This window comes from Microcaecilia unicolor, chromosome 4, assembly GCF_901765095.1.
Source record: "Microcaecilia unicolor chromosome 4, aMicUni1.1, whole genome shotgun sequence".
Classification (NCBI taxonomy): Eukaryota; Metazoa; Chordata; class Amphibia; order Gymnophiona; family Siphonopidae; genus Microcaecilia; species Microcaecilia unicolor.
In genome coordinates, this window is record NC_044034.1 from 277054356 (window position 1) to 277075585 (window position 21230).

The window sequence follows — 21230 nt, forward strand, 5'->3', positions numbered from 1 at the left end:
CGCAGCTATTTGTAGTCATGAGGAATTATGCCACGTAGACCCTGGTGTAAATCCTGATGCCTAAATTAGGCACAGAGCAGGTATATTCTAGAACACTGCATGTAAATTGTCAGAATGCCCATGGCCCGCCCATTCTACACCATGGCCACGCCCCCTTTTTGACAACGCACATCACAATTAACGTGTACCACGTTATAGAATGCACTTAGGGAGTTCTGCGCATAAGTTCTAATTAATGCCAATTAATGCTCCTAATTAACATCCAATTAACAGCACTGATTGGCTTGTTAACCAATTAAGTTATGCGCACTCTTGTGGAATACACTTAGATTTCTGTGCAGAAATCTAGGCGCGATATATAGAATCTGGGGGATAAAACATGCACATATGTTTATAATACTTACATGCATATATGTCAACATGCTGCATAAGAGCTATTCTGCAGATAGGAGTAAATTCTATATATGGCACCAAAAAACTCAGTGCCTACAAAAGCACTATTCTATAAACCATGCCTAAAAATTACACACAGTTTATAGAATAGTGTTTATGCCCAGGAATCATGCCTAACTTTAGGTGCAGCCATTTACACCAACTGAAACATGGTGCAAATCTTCACACCTACATTAGGTGCGTATTCCCCTTATTCTATAACTATGACCCTCCTATTTCTGCGCCCCCTTTATGAACTTGTGTGTAAAATTTAGGCATGGGATTTATGTGCGTATATTTCAATCAAATCTAATTAGAGTCAATAAGTGCTTGATAACAAGCTCATTATTCAATTAAATTGCCCATGCAAATTGGGTGTGGGCCCAAATTTCTCCACACAATTTTTAGTGACTTTTATAGAATTCAGGGGATAGTACACATTTGCAAGAGGTGTTCACAGGGGTGAAGCATGGGAGGGTCATAGACAGGGCTCTCACTTATGCACATATGTTACAGAACACTGTAAGTTACATTGGTACCTGCCACACGTAAGGAGAGAACTGGATTAAGCCTTATGACAGAGATGTCTAAATACTCTGTGGAATAAATACATAGGAGGTGAGTCTGTTTCAATTAAAAGGAGGAAGGTGAAAGGGGCAGGGCCAGTGCTAAACATGATGGGGCCCAGGGAAGACGCTAGGGAGGGGTCCCAAAGAATGCTTGAAGACTGTCCCTCTTTCAACTTTAGGTAGGTTTGGGCCACCAGTGACGTGGAGAGGCATAATCGAACGCGAACGCCTATCTCCATGGGCGTCTGTCCGCAAACGGGTACGTGAAGAGGTGGGACAGACCGTATTTTTGAAAAAATGGACGTTTTTCAGCTGGGCGTTTGTTTTTTTTTAGCGATAATGGAAACTAAAAACGCCCAGCTCAAAAATGTCCTAATCCGAGCCATCTGGTCATGGGAGGGGCCACGATTCGTAGTATACTCGCCCCCCTGACATGCCAGGACACCAACTAGGCACCTTACAGGTCAGTGCAGTGGACTTCAGACAACGCTCCCACATGCATAGCTCCCTTACCACGGGTGCTGAGCACCCAACCCCTCTCCCCCAAAACCCACTACCCACAAATGTACAACACTACCATAGCTCTTAGGGGTGAAGGGGGCACCTACATGTGGGTACAGTGGGTTTTGGAGGCCTCCCATTTACCAGCACAAGTGTTACAGGTAGGGGGGGGATGGGCCTGGGTCCACCTGGCTGAAGTGCACTGCGGTACCCACTAAAAGTGCTCCAGGGACCTACATACACGCAGGCCTCTAGGACTTGTTGCTGCTATATAACATTGGCACAGCAGTTGACACCTGAAGTCTAATTTCTCCGAAAACGTCCTTTATTGGAATAAGACGCTTACTCACAGTTAACTGCAGATCAGAGGTTGTGCCCCACTGGCAATGAGTCTCCCTGGTACTGAGATTAGCAGTAGGTCAGAGCTGGCAGAATGGTGTACAATGCCCTCTTTCAGCCACATTCAAGGTAAGAACTAAGTTCTGTAATGTGGCTAACAAGTGAAAGGGATCTAAAACTGGCTTACAAAAATGGCCACTACCTCATGGACTACTGGAAACAAAACAGGGCACACTCTGACCCAGTAAGCAGGGGGAAAAGCACCATGGGAGTAGAGCCTACCAACTACCAAGCTACTAGAATCACGAAGCCCAATACCTTACACCCACCACAATGCATTGCTGATGTGACTCTGCAGTGCGCATAACAGAAAGGGTGTCACACTCACCCGAAAGCAACATCAGAACCAGGGAAAGGCTGTCACAGGATAGAACACATTCTGCTGTCATGGAGGTGGGTACGGCATTTGAGGCTGGCATAGAGGCTGGAAAAAAAGTTTTTAAAGTGGGGGTTTTTTGGTGGGAGGGGGTTAGTGACCACTGGGGGAGTCTGGAGAGGTCATCCCCGATTCCCTCCAGTGGTCATCTGGTCATTTGGGGCACTTTTTTGGGACCTGTTTGTGAAAAAAAGGGTCCAAAAAAAGTGACCCAAAATCGCGGTAAAAACGCTTTTTTTTTTTTTATTATCAGCTAAAGACGCCCATCTCTCCTCGGCCGATAACCATGCCCCAGTTCCGCCTTCACCACGCCTCCGACACGACCCCGTCAACTTTACCCGTTTCCGCGATGGATTGCAGTTGGAAACGCCCAAAATCGGCGTTCGATTATACCGATTTGGGCGCCCACGGGAGAAAGACGCCCATCTCCCGATTTGGGTCGCAATATAGGCGTTTTTCTCTTTCTATTATAAGCAGGATAGGGGCCCAGGGCAATTGCCCTGGTTGCCAACCCCTAATGCCAGCCCTGGAAAGGAGACAAACTCAGGAGGAAGCTAAAGAAATACTTCTTTCATGGGAAGGGTGGTGAATTCATGGCCTGGCCTCCCGGTGCAGATGGTGGAGATGAGACTATATCTAAATTCAAGAAAGCTTGGTACAAGAACATAGGATCTCTAAGATAGGGAAAGTTGATGGCATGGGTGGACAGACTGGATAGGCCATATGACCTTTATCTGCCTTAATTTTTCTCTGTTTCTCCATATTTCCATTACTCAAGGTATGGTGGATAGAATTTAATATTGACATGGCAGATTTACCTTTTTCAGTCCCCACTAGATGTATTCCTTTTTGAGTACAATGACTCTTTAGGGGCAAAATTATCAATGTGGGCTACCATTAAGAAATGTTATTTTGCCCCTAACTTCTGCTATTTTATATAATGAGACCTAGTTACTAATATCTGTGGTTAGCAGTAAAATAAGATAGCTTAACAGTACCCTACATTTATAACTTCCCCCCTTAGTTTATGGGAAATGCAGGATGCATTTTTGCAAGAAATCCAGAACAAGAAAAAAAAATACCATAATGCCCTTCAAAATTATTTCAATTAAAGGAGCATTAAAAATAAGCCCAGCAAGAATGAGTAATTTGTTCACAAGTCACTTAGGGGGTCTTTTACTAAAGCTTAGCTTGAGTTATCTGCAACAGGGCCCATTTTATTCCTATGGGCCCTGCTCCAGATAACTTAAGCTAAGCTTTAGTAACAGACCCCCTTAGTGCTTTTGTGCCATGCTGCTTAGAGTTTCACCATTCACACGTTTATATTTAAGAGGATATATTTCATGAGCACTGATGTGGGAGGCAACTCCAGACCACCACTAAACCTAGACAGGCAGCAACCACCTGCAGTGTCCTGAATGATTAGCTTAAATCATTTCAACATACAGGCTCCTCTAAATGGTTTTGCAAACACTAATTATCTTCTAAAAGTAGAGGAGCTTACTTGATCACAAACAAGCATTCGACATTCATTAGCAGCATTGAGACTCAGTCATGAATCACTTCAGATCAATAGGCTCTTTCCCTGGAGGCCTTATTTAAACAAGAAAAAAATGACAGAATTTCTAGAGAAAACAGACCAACCAGAAATCAGACAGCAGGGATTTCTTGTTCATCATTTTATACAAAATAAATCAGAGACTTTAAAGTAACAGCCAAAGAGTTCTTGTTTGTCCTGTTTGTCTGTCCTAATTAGATTGCAAGCTCTGTCGAGCAGGGACTGTCTCTTCATGTTCAAGTGTACAGCGCTGCGTACGTCTAGTAGCGCTATAGAAATGATAAGTAGAAGTAGTAGTAGTAGTAGATCATAGTATATGTGCTTTATGAAATGCTAAGAAATTAATTAGGTTTGACCCTTGCCTCTCACATTTGTCATACTCGCCCAGTCACCATTGCCAAATGTCATTTTAGGGAAGTGTATTGCTACAAAATCTTTATCTTTTTCCTTTATTCTTTATCATTTTTGATGTTTGGTTTTTGGAGGTCTTTATAGCTCTGTCAATAACACTATCCAACACAGTTGGGTGCTCAGCAAATTGTCTGTTATTAACAGTACATTATTTCCATTGTTTGATGCTTGCACCTCACCAAAGAGCTGAAGATGTATTACAGTATAACATAGCCTAACACGTTAATCATAACCCCCCCCCCCCCCCCCCAAAAAAAAAAAAGAAAAACCACTTACACAATCCCTACTCTTATCCCCTCACACCATTGTAATAAAACAGTTTTCTTTTTAAATTTTATTTTGTAGTGTCTGTTTTTCCATGAATACATTATATTGTAAACCATTTTAATATATTCTGGAATAAAAGTTAGTAAAACAAATTTTACAAAATAAAAAAATACATAAATACAAATAAACAAAAATCAAATTACTCCCCTACAAACAAACCAAAATGCTCAACAGTAATCTGTCTCAGCCTGCCTGTCACAATGGCCATCTTCCCTCCTCTGTCCAAAAAAACATGCTTCCACCTATTCCAGAAAAGAGGATTAATATCTTACTAATAGCAATTCATTCACCACTTCTTAGAAGCATCTGGGTAATGTGTGAACCTGTATGTGTATAACATTTCCATTTCCAAATTAAAATGACTAACTTGTCTTTCCATCCTTTATAAGTAGATTAAAAAACATGTGCTATTTCCAGTTAGTTAATAGTAGTAATTTTCTTTTCATGTCATTGGATGGAGCGGAGCCATAGTTACTATATAATCATTACTAACATTTTTGAAGCTTTGCAAAGCAGAATGCCATGGTTAAAACCAAATGGTGTTAGTCTTTCCTAGGATACGTGAGTATCCACAAGCACCTTTGTTCATGCTGTCTAAACAACCATGCGCTTGTATGCGCTGCTTTTATCTTTGGCACACTTCTGATATTACTCACCCTTTAAGGTTATATGTCTTTAGTATTCCTTTACAAGACAGTTTTTTTTATACATGTTTGTAAACTATTCCTACTCAGCAGATCTATTGTCACACTATTTGATGATTTTGCACTCACATATAAGGTAAGGTGCTTTTTCTTGATTTTTATGTTTAGCTTTATTTGCTTTGGCACATTCATTCTGGTTATTATTCGTTTATCGTTTTATCTTTTTTATTTTGGTCATCTCTTTTATACATTGTGTTAGATGTTTGCTTTTGACATATTTATTCTGGTCTTGTTTATTAATTTTAAAAAATTGTATTGGGTGTTTGGATATAAATATTCTTTTTTTACACATTGCATTAGATTCTCTTTTTCTATATAGTAAATGAAATGATGGCAGATAAAGACCTGTACGGTCCATCCAGTCTGCCCAACAAGATAAACTCATTTTACATGGTATGTGATACTTTATATGTATACCTGAGTTTAATTTGTCTTTGCCTTTCTCAGGGCACAGACCATAGAAGTCTGCTCGGTATTGTTCTAGTACTAAGTTCTGAAGCTAACATCAAAGCCCCTTAAAATTTACACTCTAGCCCATCCCTATCTATTCAGTCATGATCAGGACATAGACCATAGAAGTCTGCCCAGCACTGGTTTTGCTTCCCAATTACTAGCGTCACCACCCAATCTCTGCTAAGATTCCATGGACCTATTCCTTCTAAACAGGATTCCTTTGTGTTTATCCCTTGCATGTTTGAATTCCATTATCGTTTTCATCTCCACAACCTCCCATGGGAGGGCATTCCAGATATCCACCACCCTCTCTGTGAAAAAATACTTCCTGACATCAGTCCTGAGTCTGCCCCCCTTCAAACCTCAATTCATGTCCTCGCCTTCCCGTCTCCGGAAAAGGTTTGTTTGCGGATTAATACATTTCAAATATTTGAACGTCTGTATCATATCACCCCCGTTTCTCCTTTCCTCCAAGGTATACATGTTCAGGTCAACAAGGTTCTCCTTGTATGGTTTGCAACGCAAATCCCATACCATTTTTGTAGCTTTTCTTTGCACCGCTTCCAGTCTTTTTACATCTTTAGCAAGATACAGCCTCCAAAACTGAACACAAGTGGGGCCTCACCAATGACTTGTAGAGGGGCATCAACACCTCCTTTCTTCTGCTGGTTATGCCCCTCTCTACACAACCTAGCCTCCTTCTGGCCACGGCCGTCACCTTGTCGCATTGTTTCTTCACCTTCAGATCCTCCGACACCAACATCCCAAGGTCTCTCTCCTGAGTCAAGCTTACTAATCTTTCCCCTCCTATCCGGTATCTCTCTTTTGGGTTTCCGCACCCCAAGTGTATCACTCTACACTTCTTGGCATTAAATTTTAACTAAAGACTCCAGAACTTATGAAAAATCTTTTACTTTATTAACAATAAATATCAATCATTCACACACCATTTACCATTTACATACATTGGGTTATCCTACTTGGACATTCACACGCTACTGCCTTCCATCCATATACATAAACACAGTGTATAGCAATCGGTATCTCTCTCAAGACAAATACATCTAATCATAAACAAATTTTAGTCTGATACCGAATAGTCAATCACTGGTTTCATAATGGACGCTGGTTCTATAAATGAAAACTTGCATATAATCTCATATCCAATGTTCCGTTGTAGCTACAACGGCTTTGTAAACGTTGTAGCAGATATATATGAGATTGGACCATTCCACCAACCACGGAGATGTTTCTTAATGAGGGCAAATATCACTGCAGATGTCCAAACCCACAAAAAGTGGAGGCTAGAAGCGAGTATCCAAGTGTGAAAACATCAATGTACCGGTCCCTCATATATATCTGCTACAACGTTTACAAAGCCGTTGTAGCTACAACGGAACATTGGATATGAGATTATATGCAAGTTTTCATTTATAGAACCAGCGTCCATTATGAAACCAGTGATTGACTATTCGGTATCAGACTAAAATTTGTTTATGATTAGATGTATTTGTCTTGAGAGAGATACCGATTGCTATACACTGTGTTTATGTGTATGGATGGAAGGCAGTAGCGTGTGAATGTCCAAGTAGGATAACCCAATGTATGTAAATGGTAAATGGTGTGTGAATGATTGATATTTATTGTTAATAAAGTAAAAGATTTTTCATAAGTTCTGAAGTCTTTAGTGGATACATGGTAAAACTGACTCTGGTTTTTTCAAAAAAATCCCTATAGTTTATTAGTTATTAAATTTTAACTGCCAGACCCTTGACCATTCTTCTAATGTTCGGAGATCCCTTCTCATCGTTTCTACTCCCTCCAGGGTATCTACTCTATTGGCTATTTTCGTGTCATCCACAAAAAGGCACACCTTTCCTTCCAACCCTTCAGCAATATCTCCCACAAATATATTAAACAGAATAGGCCTCAGCACCGACCCCTGAGGAACTCCACTACACACCTTCCTTTCCTCCGAGCGGATTCCATTTACCACCACCCTCTGCCACCTGTCGGTCAACCAGTTTCTTATCCAGTTCACCACTTTCGGTCCGAAGTTCAACCCTTTCAGCTTATTCACGAGTCTTCTGTGGGGGACTGTATCAAAGGTTTTGCTGAAGTCCAAGAAGGTTACATCTAGCGCACGTCCCTCATCCAATTCTTTGGTCACCCGTCAAAAAAGTCAATAAGATTCATTTGGCAGGATTTTCCTTTGGTAAAGCCATGTTGCCTCGGGTCCTGTAACCCATCGGTTTCTAGAAAGTTAACTATCCTTTCTTTCAGCAGCGACTCCATTATTTTTTCCTACCACCGACGTGAGACTTACCGGTCTGTAGTTTCCCACTTCTTCCCTGTCTCCACTTTTGTGAAGAGGAACCACATCCGTTCGTCTCCAATTTCGCGGAACCTCTCCCATCTCTAAAGATCTATTAAATAAATCTTTAAGCGGTCCCACCAGGACCTCTCTGAGCTCCTTCAATATCCTGGGATGTATCCCATCCGGCCCCATAGCTTTGTTCACCTTCAGATTCTCCAGCTGTTTGTAAACTCTTTCTTCCGTAAATGGTGCAGTATCCACTCCATTCCCAGACGTTCCCTCGGCAGCCAACCACAGTCCTTCTCCAGGATTTTCCTCCGTGAACACTGAAGAAAAATAATTGTTTAGCTCGTTCGCTTTATCTTCATCACTCTCCACATAGCCATTCTCATTATCTTTCAGTGTCGCTATTCCAGTCCTATCTCTTCTCCTTTTTCTTGTCACCGCTCTTTACATCTTTAGCCATTTTTTTCTTCCACTCGTGCTTTCGCTAGCCGTATTTCCCTCTTCGCTTCTTTCAGTTTAATCTGATAATCTTTTCCGTGATCCTCTCGTTGCATTCTTTTGTATTTCTTGAACAAAGCCTCTTTTGCTCTTATTTTTTCAGCTACTTGTTTGGAGAACCATATAGGCTTCCTGCTTCTCTTGTTTTTGTTTACTTTCCTCATATTTATAGCAGCCTTTAGCTTGGACCACTGTTTTTCCACTTCTTCTATGCCTTCCCACACCAACAGCTCCTTCTTCAGGTATTCCCCCATTTTATCAAAATCAGTACGTCTGAAATCCAGTACTTTGAGTTTTGTGCGTCCGCATTCCGCCTTCACCCTTATATCAAACCATACGGTGTGATGATCACTATTACATAGGTGGGCACCCACCCAGATATCGGAAACACTACCTCCATTAGTGAGCACTAGATCCAGCATCTACCCTTCCCTCGTGGGTTCCATCACCATTTGTCTGAGCAAGGCACTTTGACAGACATCCACAATCTCCCTACTTCTTTCCGATTCCGCAGATGGGACATTCCAATTCACATCAGACAAACTGAAATCTTCCAACAGTAGCACCTCCCCTTTCATACCAATCTTTTGAATATCTTCTATCAGATCCTTGTCTAACTTCTCCGTTAAAACACTTGGCACAGGTTAAAACACAGTTCCAATGAAAACACCTTTAAGACAATTCCAGCATAAAAAGATGAAATCACTAGCACAGATATTCAAAACACAATTCTCTAAAATCCCTTTAAGACAATACCAGCATAAAAATATAAAATCACAGTGCAATATAGGCCATAGGATAGAGACAGATAAGGAACTTATAGAGGTCAAACCCTCTGCAAGCGAAAGGACAGGGGTTTTTTTGTGTTAATAGGATAGAATAAAAAGGGGGTGAAATAGAAAAAAAGAGTCAATAGTTTATCAGGAAGATATTAAGAGCAGGACACAGATAACCTCAGTTATCAATCAAACCAAGTCTGAAAATGCCCAGGGCAGCTCCAAGCTCACAAGGTAAACTTAGGTTCTGTGGAGGGGCATAATTGAGCAAAAACGTCTATCTCCATGGGCGTTTATCTCCCATAAACAATTTGTGAGCTGGGCATTTTTGTTTTTCAGTGATAATGGAAAATGAAAGCGCCCAGCTCAAAAACGAATAAATCCAAGGCATTTGTTCATGGGAGGTGCCAGGATTCGTAGTGCACATGCCAGGACACCAACCGGGCACCCTAGGGGGCACTTTTACAAAAAAATAAAAAGGTAAAAGAGCTCCCAGGTGCATAGCACCCTTCCCTTGGGTGTTGAGCCCCCCAAATCCCCCTCAAAACCCACCGCCCACAAGTCTACACCATTACTATAGCCCTAAGGGGTGAAGGGGGGCACCTACATGTGGGTACAGTGGGTTTGGGGGGCGGTGTGGAGGGCTCCCATTTACCAGCACAAGTGTAACAGGTGGGGGAGGGATGGGCCTGGGTCTACCTGCCTGACGTCCACTGCACCCCCTAATAACTGCTCCAGTGACCTGCACATTGCTGCTAGGGAGGTGGGTATGACATTTGAGGGTGAACATAAAAAGTTGTGAAACGGCATATTTTTGTGGTGGGAGGGGGTTTGTGACCACTGGGGGAGTCAGGGGAGGTCATCTCCGACTCCCTCCAGTGGTCATCTGGTCATTTAGGGCACTTTTTGGGGCCCTATTCGTGGAAAAACAGGTCCAGGAAAAGTGCCCTAAATTCTCGCTAAAAACGCATATTTTTTTTCCATTATCTCTGATCGGCCGATAACCACGCCCCAGTTCCGCCTTCACCACGCCTTTGACATGCCCCCATCAACTTTGTCCGCATCCGCGACGGAGTGCAGTTGAAAACGTCCAAATTCGGCTTTTTATTATACCGCTTTATTCGTTTTTGTGAGATAAACGTCTATCTCCCGATTTGGGTCGCAATATAGGCGTTTTTCTTTTTCAATTATAAGCTGGATATTGCTTTAGATTCAAGTTTAGCCTTAATTACTTTGGCACATTTTTTCTGGTCATTTATTTAATTGTATTAACTGTTTGGATATGTGGAGGGGCATTTCGATATGACGTCTAAGTCCAACTTTGGATGTTTTGCTAAAAATATGCAAAATTCAAGTGGGCAGTATAGACATTTTCAAAAGAGAAAAAAACCTTTTTTTCCAAAAATGGCTATTTCTTAGACGTTTTTGTGCTCTGTGCATTTATCTTTTTGGTCCATTTTCAAAAAAAAAAAAAATCAAAGTGAAAAACGCACAAACTCAAGCCATTGGGATGTAGGAGGAGCCAGCATTCTAAGTAGACTGACCACACAGACATCCCAGGACAGCAATGGCACTGCAGTAGACTTCAAATAAATGCTCCCAGGTACACATCTCACCACTGTTCCCTTATCTTGTCTTCTGAGCACCCCCCCCCCCCCCAAAATAAAAACCCACTACACTCAACTGTACACCACTACAATAGCCCTTATGGGTGAAGGCGGCATTTATATATGGGTTCAGTGGGTTTCTGGTAAGTTTTGGAGGGCTCACAATTTCCACCAAAAGTGTAACAGGTAGGGGGAGGTATGAGCCTGGGTCCACCTGTCTCCAATGCACTGCACCCACCACTAGACTACTCCAGAGACCTGAATACTGTTCTAATGGACTTGAGTACAACATCTGAAGTTGGCATAGAGGCTGGTAAGTAATATTTAGTCATATTTGTGGGCAGTGGGAGGGGGTCAGTGACCACTGGGGGAGTAAGGGGAGATCATCTCTGATTCCCTCCAGTGGTCATCTGGTCATTAAGGGCGCATTTTGTGGCTTATTCATTAACAAAACAGGTCTAGACCAAAACGTCAACTTACAGCTCTGGATGTTTTTGTTTTGTTCTATTATGGCTGAAAAATATCCAAGTTTTAGGAACACCCAGATCCCATCCTGACATGCCCCCTTGTGATTTGAATGCACTTCTGATGGACATCATACAAAAACATCTAAAATTTGGTTTTGAAAATACCAATTTGGATGTTTTTGTGAGAAAAACATCCAAATGCAGATTTATGCCATTTTTTGGACATTTTTCTTATTGGAAAATGAGCCCCATAATCGTCTATTGTGGCCATATTTTTTAAACATTGTATTAGATTTTGTAGAGACATTTTTTATGTATCTTTTAATTGTATATTATAATTTTTTATGTATCTTTTAATCATACATTTCTTATATATTGGTAATTTAATTTGTAAATGGTTCTTTTTTTAGACTTCTGAGGCAGGCATTTTTGCCAAAACATGGTGCCATGTTGCGTCATTTTGTGATTTTCTTTGAATAACCACTGTGTATGAAACACTCTGATTCCTTCAGTTCCTTGGAAGTATCCTGTTGTCCACACTACTCCTCCTCTTATCCTTCTACATCTGTAGTGTTTTTTGTTCCTCTGCCTCAGTGGTTGATCTTCATGTTAGTCCTTCCTATACATTACCAAGGACATCTAAATGACACTTCTGCATTTGCTTAGTGGAGAATAATGCTCCCAAAGTATGTACTAAATAAGAAGGCAAGGCAATGTCTTGCATAGTATCCAAAATATTCAAATAGCTTCATTTTTCCCTTTAGCTGTCCATTTTCTAAACTGGACACAGTATTCATCACTAATATATAACCCTTGAAGCAGGGACCAATGAATCCCAGGCTGGAGAATGGGAAGGAAAACACTGGTAAACTAATAAATCAACCATTCAGACTAAAGTCCATTAGTAGTATAACTTATATAACATTTGTCAAACCAATTGATTTTGACAGGTGCCGCACCTACTTGTGGGTTCTCAGCCAATCAAAATTGAGGATCTGCCAAAGCCACGCCCACTCTGCCCGAGCTATGCCACTTCCCACCCCTATCACATCCCTTTTTGATGACATCACCAGATATTATGCCACAGCCCACTCAAGCCCTGCTCCTTTTGCTTAGCCCCACCCCAAACCTTGCCTTTTTCATATACCCCTGCCCTGAACCGTGCCCTTTTTTCCATAGCCCCACCCAAACCCCACCCCCTCCAGCGACATCACAGAAAGTAACATCATGACTCCTTCCAGGCCACACCCCTTTTTCAAGATGGCTGCAACTAGTGGACACCCCTGCTTCACACTACTCACTTCCATCTTGGATGGATCATGTCATGTCACGGCAAGTGACGTCAATCATTATATCACTTATCAGATCCTGCCCCCTGGTTACCTACCTGTCAACTACAGAAAGTATTTTTCTCAACACTTGATAGTCTTAGAAAATGGCATTCATAGTTTTGGAAATGTGACATCCGCATGGTACAACACTGGGCTTCATCGGCAGCCATTTTGCTGATTTTGTGAGCACATGTTCGTTTCTGAAAAAGATACAATACTAGAGCTTCTTACATTCTTTTAAAGACCTTTTTAAAATTCAAAAAGAGAGAAAGTGGTATGAAACCTGTCTGTGCTGTAATGAGGAGTTTTCAGACTTAATGTAAAATATATATTTTTTTGTTTCAGGACCCACCCCCATCCTCCCACCCTGTCAGACTGTCATAGTAATGCTTGAATGTTTTCACTTATATACACTGTCAGCTAGCACACTTGCTTATTTCCGATCTGACGAAGAAGGGCAACCTTCGAAAGCTAATCAAGAAATGTATTAAGTTATGTCCAATAAAAAAGGTATCATCTTATTTTCTTTTCCATGTTTTATTTTGTTTGATTTCTATTGATAACCTTAAGAGTGGACTAACACGGCTACCACACTCCTCTACTTAGGAAAATGGGGGGAAATTGGCAAAACTGCTTTTTTACATCTTTTTTGCTTAGCAGTCTGCATACTAGCAGGAGTTTCCGAATCAGCTGCATTTTACAGACCATATGCAGGGGAGGAGGAGGGCAGAGGGGGAAAAGCAGACTATGTACAGACTTGGTCTGGGACAAGAAATTTGCTACCAAGCTTTGAAACAGGAGACATAATGTTTGTTTAAGCAAAAGCTTTTTAAGACAGCCTCTCTCTCTCTGTGAAGCCTGAAACATTCTTTTCCTGAGAGAAAGCCTACAGGCATCCCACACAGAAAAGACAAAAATAACATGATTGTTATTTTGAAGATTGTTCCCCACTCTCTGCTTTTTTTCACAAGGTGTCTGCTTTTTTTTCACAGGGAGTGAGGAGATGGAGAGAGTATGGGACGAGGGTAGAGGAAGTGAGGTTGTGGGCTATGCTTCTAACAGAGAGGTGATTGCTGAGAAACACAGACAGTTTGGTTAAACAAAAAGCATTTTAAAGACAGGGCATGTCCTTTCACTCCTGAGATAATGCACCGTGAATTTCTCAAAGCACTGCATTAAAAAGTCTTTTAAGATGGTCACACAAACGTTTTGCTGGCACAAGTACAGCTGTTCTGCTTCTCTCACAAGGAAAGAACATCTCTTTTGTTCCTGAGAGAAAAGCAGATAACCAATCACACACAGAAAAATAAATAATAAACAAAATGAATCGGCACCCTGTGTTTGAAAAAATACATTTTAAAAATGGTTTAAGGGTTGGGAAAAATAAACTGCGCATGCTCCTCCCAGGCTGCAGAGGGAAGTGTCTGATGAGTGATGTAATGATTGACATCACTTCCCATAATATGACCCATTCAAGATGGTGGCAAGTAATGTGAAACAAGGAGGTTTGATTGAGAACATGAGATCAAAAAATTGAAGCCACTTAGGTTAGTTTGTTTCCCTTTCCTCACACATCTGTCATTCTGCGTACTCTCCAAACAAAACAAACAAACCTATGAGCTGTAGCATCCACATTGTCATTTTTTATAGTTGATAGCATTTTTATTTAATCTCACTTATATTGTCAAGCATGCTACCTTGTGCAGCATACGGATGTACACACAGGAAGTAAAATAGAATAACTTTTCATAGGTAGAGTATTAATTTGTTATAAATCATAATCATTGTGTCATTTGGAGGGGCTGGTTAAGAGGACACCCTAGCATGTGTTATATTCAAACAGAGATTTTTTTTCTCCTAGTAAAGGGCCACTAAAGCATCATGTTATGAGAATCAGGTGCTCAACATTCAGAGTTTCTATCTGTTCATTATATCCCACATTAAACATGAATTAGGTTGAAATCTGGGAGCATTTAAAATCTTTTTTTTTTCCTATGCCTAGATCAAAAGAGAAAGATGGTTTGTAGGAACTTGCTCCTTTTGTTTTCTGGAATGAAGTGGTATATTATAAAAATGCACTTAATATTGTTTATTACTACTATTAGTAATAAAAAAAAATTACTGTTTCAGGATATCCACAATGAATATGCATGACAGAGATTTGCATATAATGGAATCATTTATCGTTTATTCATCTTACTATACAGTGTATGCAAATCGAGTTCATGCATATTCATTGTGGATATTCTGAAAACCTGACTGGCAAAGGGTACCCCAGGACTGGACTTGGGAAACAGTGGGCTAGATAACCTCACACCATCTCCTATTCTCAATCTAACCTGTGGAGTGGAGGAGTGGCCTAGTGGTTAGAGCACTGGTCTTGCAATCTAGAGGTGGCTGGTTCAAATCCCACTGTGATCTTGGGCAAATCACTTAACCCTCCATTGCCTCAGGTACAAACTAAGATTGTGAGCCCTCTTGGGACAGAGAAATATCCAGTGTACCTGAATGTAACTCACCTTGAGCTACTGCTGAAAAAGATGTGAGCAAAATCTAAATAAATAAATAACCCTCTTTGGTGTGAAACAAGAAGAAGTGCCATGGGGCATCCACTGTTCACCACCATCAATGTGGACTGGGCAGAATATGATGTTACATCCAATGACATCATCAAAAGGGACAGGGAATGGGTATGGCTTGGGCAGAGAGCATGGCTTGGGCAGATCCTCAATTCTGATTGGCTAAGAACCTGGAAGTTGGCATGGTACCCATCAAAAATCTATTAATTTGACAATTGACATGTAAATTATACTACTTCCATTAGATCACCTTCCCTAATCTTCAAGGCACATTTATTTACCTGCATTCAGTAATTTGTTGCCCTAATGATCCTGGAGACACCAATGTGTTGGGTGGCTGCATGCAGACAGAAAGATTAGCAGAAGGAAGGATTCAAATAATAGAAATCACTGATTATGTTTTAATTGGCATCTGTGGGTATTACAAGATAAATAAAGACTTCCACACATAATTGATGGAGTCAACTTGCTGGAATGTTTGCAAATGTGGATGGAAATCCATGCCCCCCCCCCCCCCCCCCAACCAACACCTCTGTCAGAATCCTCATGGACCACATCTCATTGTCCTGTAAATTTAGTTATTGAGAATAAAACACACAGACATACACATGACAATTTTATAAGCCTTCCTCATAAAAAAGGCAAAGAAACTACAGCCATACAATCCAAACCATTTATTTATTTATTTATATCCCACATTTTCCCACCTATTTGCAGGCTCAATGTGGCTTACAGAGGTCTGTTATGGCATTGCCATTCCAGGATGTCAGATACAATTGTTGATGCAAAGAGATTAAGGATGGAAAGAAGTATTAAGAAAGTAGGTATAGAAAGATGATTTACTCTATTTACTAATTTCAGCAAGGGTAAATTCTTTCTGCTGTACTGTAGTGTACAATATAAAATCGATAACTCAGTGCAGCATGTTGCAAGCCACAGTGATCTGAGCAGAGCCTATATATTGTATGTGCTCACAATCATACCAAATAAAACGCTTGCTATACCACATGCTAAGCAGCAATTGCAAGTCATGCTCATCCTATAATTAAAAAAAAAAACTTTGCTATTTTTCCCTCCTTAGGGAATGGCACTGAATATGCTCACCCAGTGACAACTCATCCCAGGCTATCCTTCACCACTGGGAGTGGGTCTGTGATCCGGTAAACCCGTTTCTTCCTTCTGTCCTACATCGTTCTGTATTGCAAGTCCTGCTGTCACTACCAACTACCCACTTTTCAGGCAGAAAGAATGTTAACCAGGGTGTGGTTTTTGTTTTTTTTTTCTGCCATTATGCCAGAGGTTACAACACATTTTTAAGGAGGGCACAAACACTTCTTTAAGTTTCTGTGAAAACAACATTCCAGTGATTTGAATGCATTTCTTTTCTATTCCACTTCCTCAAAACACATTAGGCGCAAAAGCAGATTACAATAGTTAGACATAAATTTGCAACACGCAAAGAACACCAGAGTAACACATTAAGCGATATTAGAAAGTGCTGTTCATACCACCATTATCTTAATTATTATAGTTTTATAGAGATCAGTTTTAACTATGTGTTGACAATAATAGTACAGCATTCTTTTTACCGAGAAAGAAGTCCTGAATTACAGAGTAAGACTGTACCCAGAACATTAAATTCACTAGTTTTATCTCAAATTTTTATTTTTGATAGCAGGAAGATCCAAAGAAATAGGCTACATTTGGACCCGAAAACCAGTCAGCGCTGGATCCCGAAATGCTGGTTTATTCAAAAGTGGCCTTTCTTTGGTCTTACCTTACACTTCGCCGTGTCCTCTGCAGTGTGCAGTCCCAAAATGTCCAGGACAGATTAGAAGATCGTGTCCCTGTTTCTACCAGAATGGGGAATCCGCCTCCAAATAATTCACGCACTGCTCCATGCAGTGTGAATTAAACGCGTCAAGTGCACGCACAAAACTCTCTGTGCGGGGTTTTTTGTTTATTTATTGGTTCTCGCTGCCGGTCCTTCACACTAAACGAAAACGATCACGAAAGCCTGGCTTTGTAAGTCTTTTTCCTTAGGCAGAAAATACTCGCTGTAGAAAGTGCCAGATCTCTTTGAACTGTAGTCTTCTGTGGTTATTCATTCTTTAAAGCTGCAGCACAGATCTGATTTTATTATTTTTTTAAGGGGGTTAGTCATGCGGGACCGCTCGCTTCCCTTGTCCCTGTGGTAGTGAAACGCCCACTCCCCACCCCAGCCAGGACCCAACAGGTGAAGCCATGGTGAAATCCCAAGCAACTGTAGAGATTGAAAAGAGTAACAGATGAATTTTCATTTGTGCGCAGAGAGGTACCGTATCGAGCTTTACCTGGCAAGTTGTGACTCAGATAAGGGCACCTGAAAACCAGTATCTGAAACTGCAGTGAACACAGCTCACAGCTTAACCTTTCTGCCGTCTTTAAAAAAAAGAAGAAAAAGAAAAAAAATAATGCCTTTGTTCCCTGCCTGCTCAGGACTCACCTTTCACCAACATTCAAGTTGAATGAGCCGGTTCAAAATGCATTGACTGTCCTCTCAGGAGAACGGGATTGCATTGATGTGAAACATGAGGCGAATGGCTAATGCAGCAACGCTCTCTGCATCGCCAATGAGCCTTCAACGAGAAGGGTCCCTCCCGCTGAAGCTCGCGGCGTCGGGCTCTCTCCTTCTGCAATATTTCCAGCGCTCTTGGCAGCCGTTTGACTGAAAGATGGTATGAGGGGGGCTACTTAGAAGAAAACAATGTAGCTGAACCGCTGAAAAGCGCATCGACTTGGAATACAACTTGCAGTTCTGTCCCATTAATTACGGGGTTGTGCAGTGCGGATCACAGTCTGAGATGAGAAGACAATGCAATGAGCTAGTATATATATTCTAATTTTGCATTTTTCTCTAGCACCATCAATACCGAAAGCCCTTGAGGGAACACTGGGTACACAAACCTTTCTTTGCCTGCTACCATTAGAAGGGGGAGTGCGGAGAAGGGCAAGGAAGTCATATTGGCAGAGGGTGAGGGGGATCGATTGAACGTTAGCACCTGCAAAACTGGGGAGGGAGGGTACTGCCCTCCCCAAACTATGCCTATGCCTAATTTCCTGTAGTTTTAAGCAGAAGTGTTTGTGCTTTGGTATGGTTTTTTTTTTCACAAGAAAATTAAAAACAAAAGAAAACATACCATTTCTCAAGTTCCCAGATGGCGATTTGCATGATGAATATTATACCAAATACAAAAAGTGTATTACAGACAAATGTTTCACCCCTAGCAATAAGGCTATTGATAATTACTTCTAGAGCAGTGTTTCCCATGTAATATTGGTGTGTCCTCGGACCTGAGCAGGTATACAATGGGAAACTCTCTGCAGCCTGATATTTAGATCTGGTATCAACACCTTGTAGTATCACTTCTGAAGTGCAGCCTGAGCCCTGGCAGCAAATAGGGCAGGGAGAGCAGGACTGGTGGCTAATGTACACAAGCACTACTGTCTCCTCCCCCTTTTGAGTCTGTACCCTCAACTCCTTCCTATTTCTGTCTTATTGCCAGGCTGAGCAAGACTGGGAGATAAGCACCACATTCCAGATGTAACTCACTCTAAATGTTCAGAGCAACAGCAGTGAGGAAGCTGGAGCAGCCACCATACGGGTTGATATTCAGTGGTTCTTACCCAGATAAGTCCAGCTTGCTGGGTCCATACCTGGACTAGAAGGCATTCGATGAAGATACAAAGTAGTAAATTTAAAATGAATCGGAGAAAATATTTCTTCACTCAACGTGTAATTAAACTCTGGAATTTGTTGCCAGAGGATGTGGTAAAGGCGGTTAGCTTAGCAGAGTTTTAAAAAAAGGTTTGGACAGCTCCCTAAAGGAAAAGTCCATAGACCATTATTAACTTGGACTTGGGGAAAATCCACTATTTCTGGGATAAGCAGTATAAAATGTTTTGTACTTTTTTGGGATCTTGCCAGGTATTTGTGACCTGGATTGGCCACAGTTGGAAACAGGATGCTAGGCTTGATGGACCTTTGGTTTGTCCCAGTATGGCAATGTACTTATGTATTTGTTTATTTTATTTGGATTTAGCTCACACTTTTTCAGTAGTAGCTCAAGGTGAGCTACTTTCTGGTTCTCTAGGTGTTTCCCTGTCCTTGGAGGATTCACATTCTAAGGGGCCCTTTCACTAAAGCTTAGAGCATGCTAATGGAATTAGTGCAAGCTAAATGCTGAGAAACATATTTTATACCTATGCGCTTCTTAGCACTTATGCCCAGATGATCGAAAGCCCCATGGTGTTCCAAACAGCACTCTAAAAATAGCACTGGAACAGCGCGGGGCTTTACCGCCCCTATGATCAGAGATAATAGCATGCAAATTTATGAGCACTATTATCTCTGATCAGAGGGTAAAGTGTGGGAGAATTGTGCCTGAGAATGCACTCAGACACAATCCTCACGCACTTGTTTGACAGGTCTAGGCTGTCAAAAGTCCAGAGCTGTCAAACACAGGGCCTGGAGGTCCTTGGGACAACCAGACCCCAAACAGCATGGCCCTGGTGGCCTAGTGCCCCCGCTGAACCCCCACCCCAAGCCAACAACAAAGAGCTGGAGGTCCTCCTGACCCCCTGACACAGGTTCAGGGGGGCTAGAGATCCAGTGGGTCTCCAGCTTCCTGACCCCCCTAACATCCCTCCCCAAAAAAGCTCTGGTGGCCCAGTAGGCTGCAAATCAACCCCCCCCCCCAACCTGGTGGTCTAGCAGCCTTATTCCCCACCCCCTACCTTTGTTGGAGGAGAGAGGTACATTCCCTCCTCTTCTAGCAACGCTGCCTTGAAATTGGCAGCGCCCAGTCCTGCCCAGTGCATCCTGGGATGCACTGGGCGGGGCTTCACACCATATAAAGGGAGAAAGCAAGAACACCAGGTTGGGGGGGGGGTTGATTTGCAACCCACTGGACACCAGGGATTTTGGGGGGATGCTAGGGGGCTAGAGACATCAGAAACAGAAGGAAGCCTTTTGTGAGAAGGAGAGGACCTCGGCTGGCGGGGGTTGGGGTCCCCCGCCAGCAAAGGCAGGCAACTGCGGGTTGGCAGCGGGAGGGGGGGGTCAGGCGGGTCATCGGCAGAGGGGTCCAGGGCCAAATCTACAGGGGCCCAGGCCCCCCTGGTCCCATGTAGCTATGCCACTGCCTGAGGCAATGGAAGGTTAAGGTGGTCTTGTACTAAGGATTAGCTCAAGTTATCTGCTGCAGGGCCCATTTTATTGCTATGGGCCCTGTTGCAAATTACTTGACCTAATCTTTAGTTAAACACCCCCTAAGTGACTTGCCCAAGATTACAAGGAGCAGCAGTGGGATTTCAACTAGGCTTCCTTGATTGTCAGCCTGGAACTCTAACAACTAGTCTAATCTCGACTCAATGCCACTAAAATTCAGGTGAGATCACCTTGGTTGTCTGGGGCAGAGCCCAGCTGAGTTTCCGCTTACTCATTTAGCAGAAATTTTCAGTTCACTAACTGGATAAAGCTGGGACAGCAAAAAGTCTTTATTCAATGTATATACTGATTCTCAATGGCTGCTGACTCTTAGAGAACAATTGTATAAGGGGCCACCCAGATATAGGCACTAGGAAAGTGCTTATTTGAAGACAGCACCTACTTTTCTTTATAAGTGGTGAAAAACATGCTTATATTTAAGATGTGATACATCAAATTGTTTAGTCTATGTTCAAAAGGTGTGTGTGTGTATGGGGGTGGGGGGGGGGGGGGACACAATGTAATTCACAATACTTTTTAGCCCTGCACCAAGAATTCTCACATGTAGTGAATATGATAATTAACCTCAGCAGTGACTTGTTTCACACTACAATATCACCTAGTGATTCTTCTACTTTATATAAACTTTTATTTTCTTACTATATTAAAAA

At 41.8% G+C, this 21230-nt stretch overlaps 1 protein-coding gene across 2 annotated transcripts in view; it reads right to left on the reverse strand.

Moving 5' to 3' along the window:
• Positions 1 to 16493, reverse strand: part of FRMPD4 (FERM and PDZ domain containing 4) — a 474706-nt gene extending 458213 nt beyond the window's left edge. For both annotated transcript variants that reach the window (XM_030201595.1, XM_030201597.1), the window contains exon 1: positions 16416 to 16493. The gene's annotated coding sequence lies outside the window, so the exon portion shown is untranslated. The remainder of the gene's footprint in view (positions 1 to 16415) is intronic.
• Positions 16494 to 21230: the final 4737 nt, after the last annotated feature.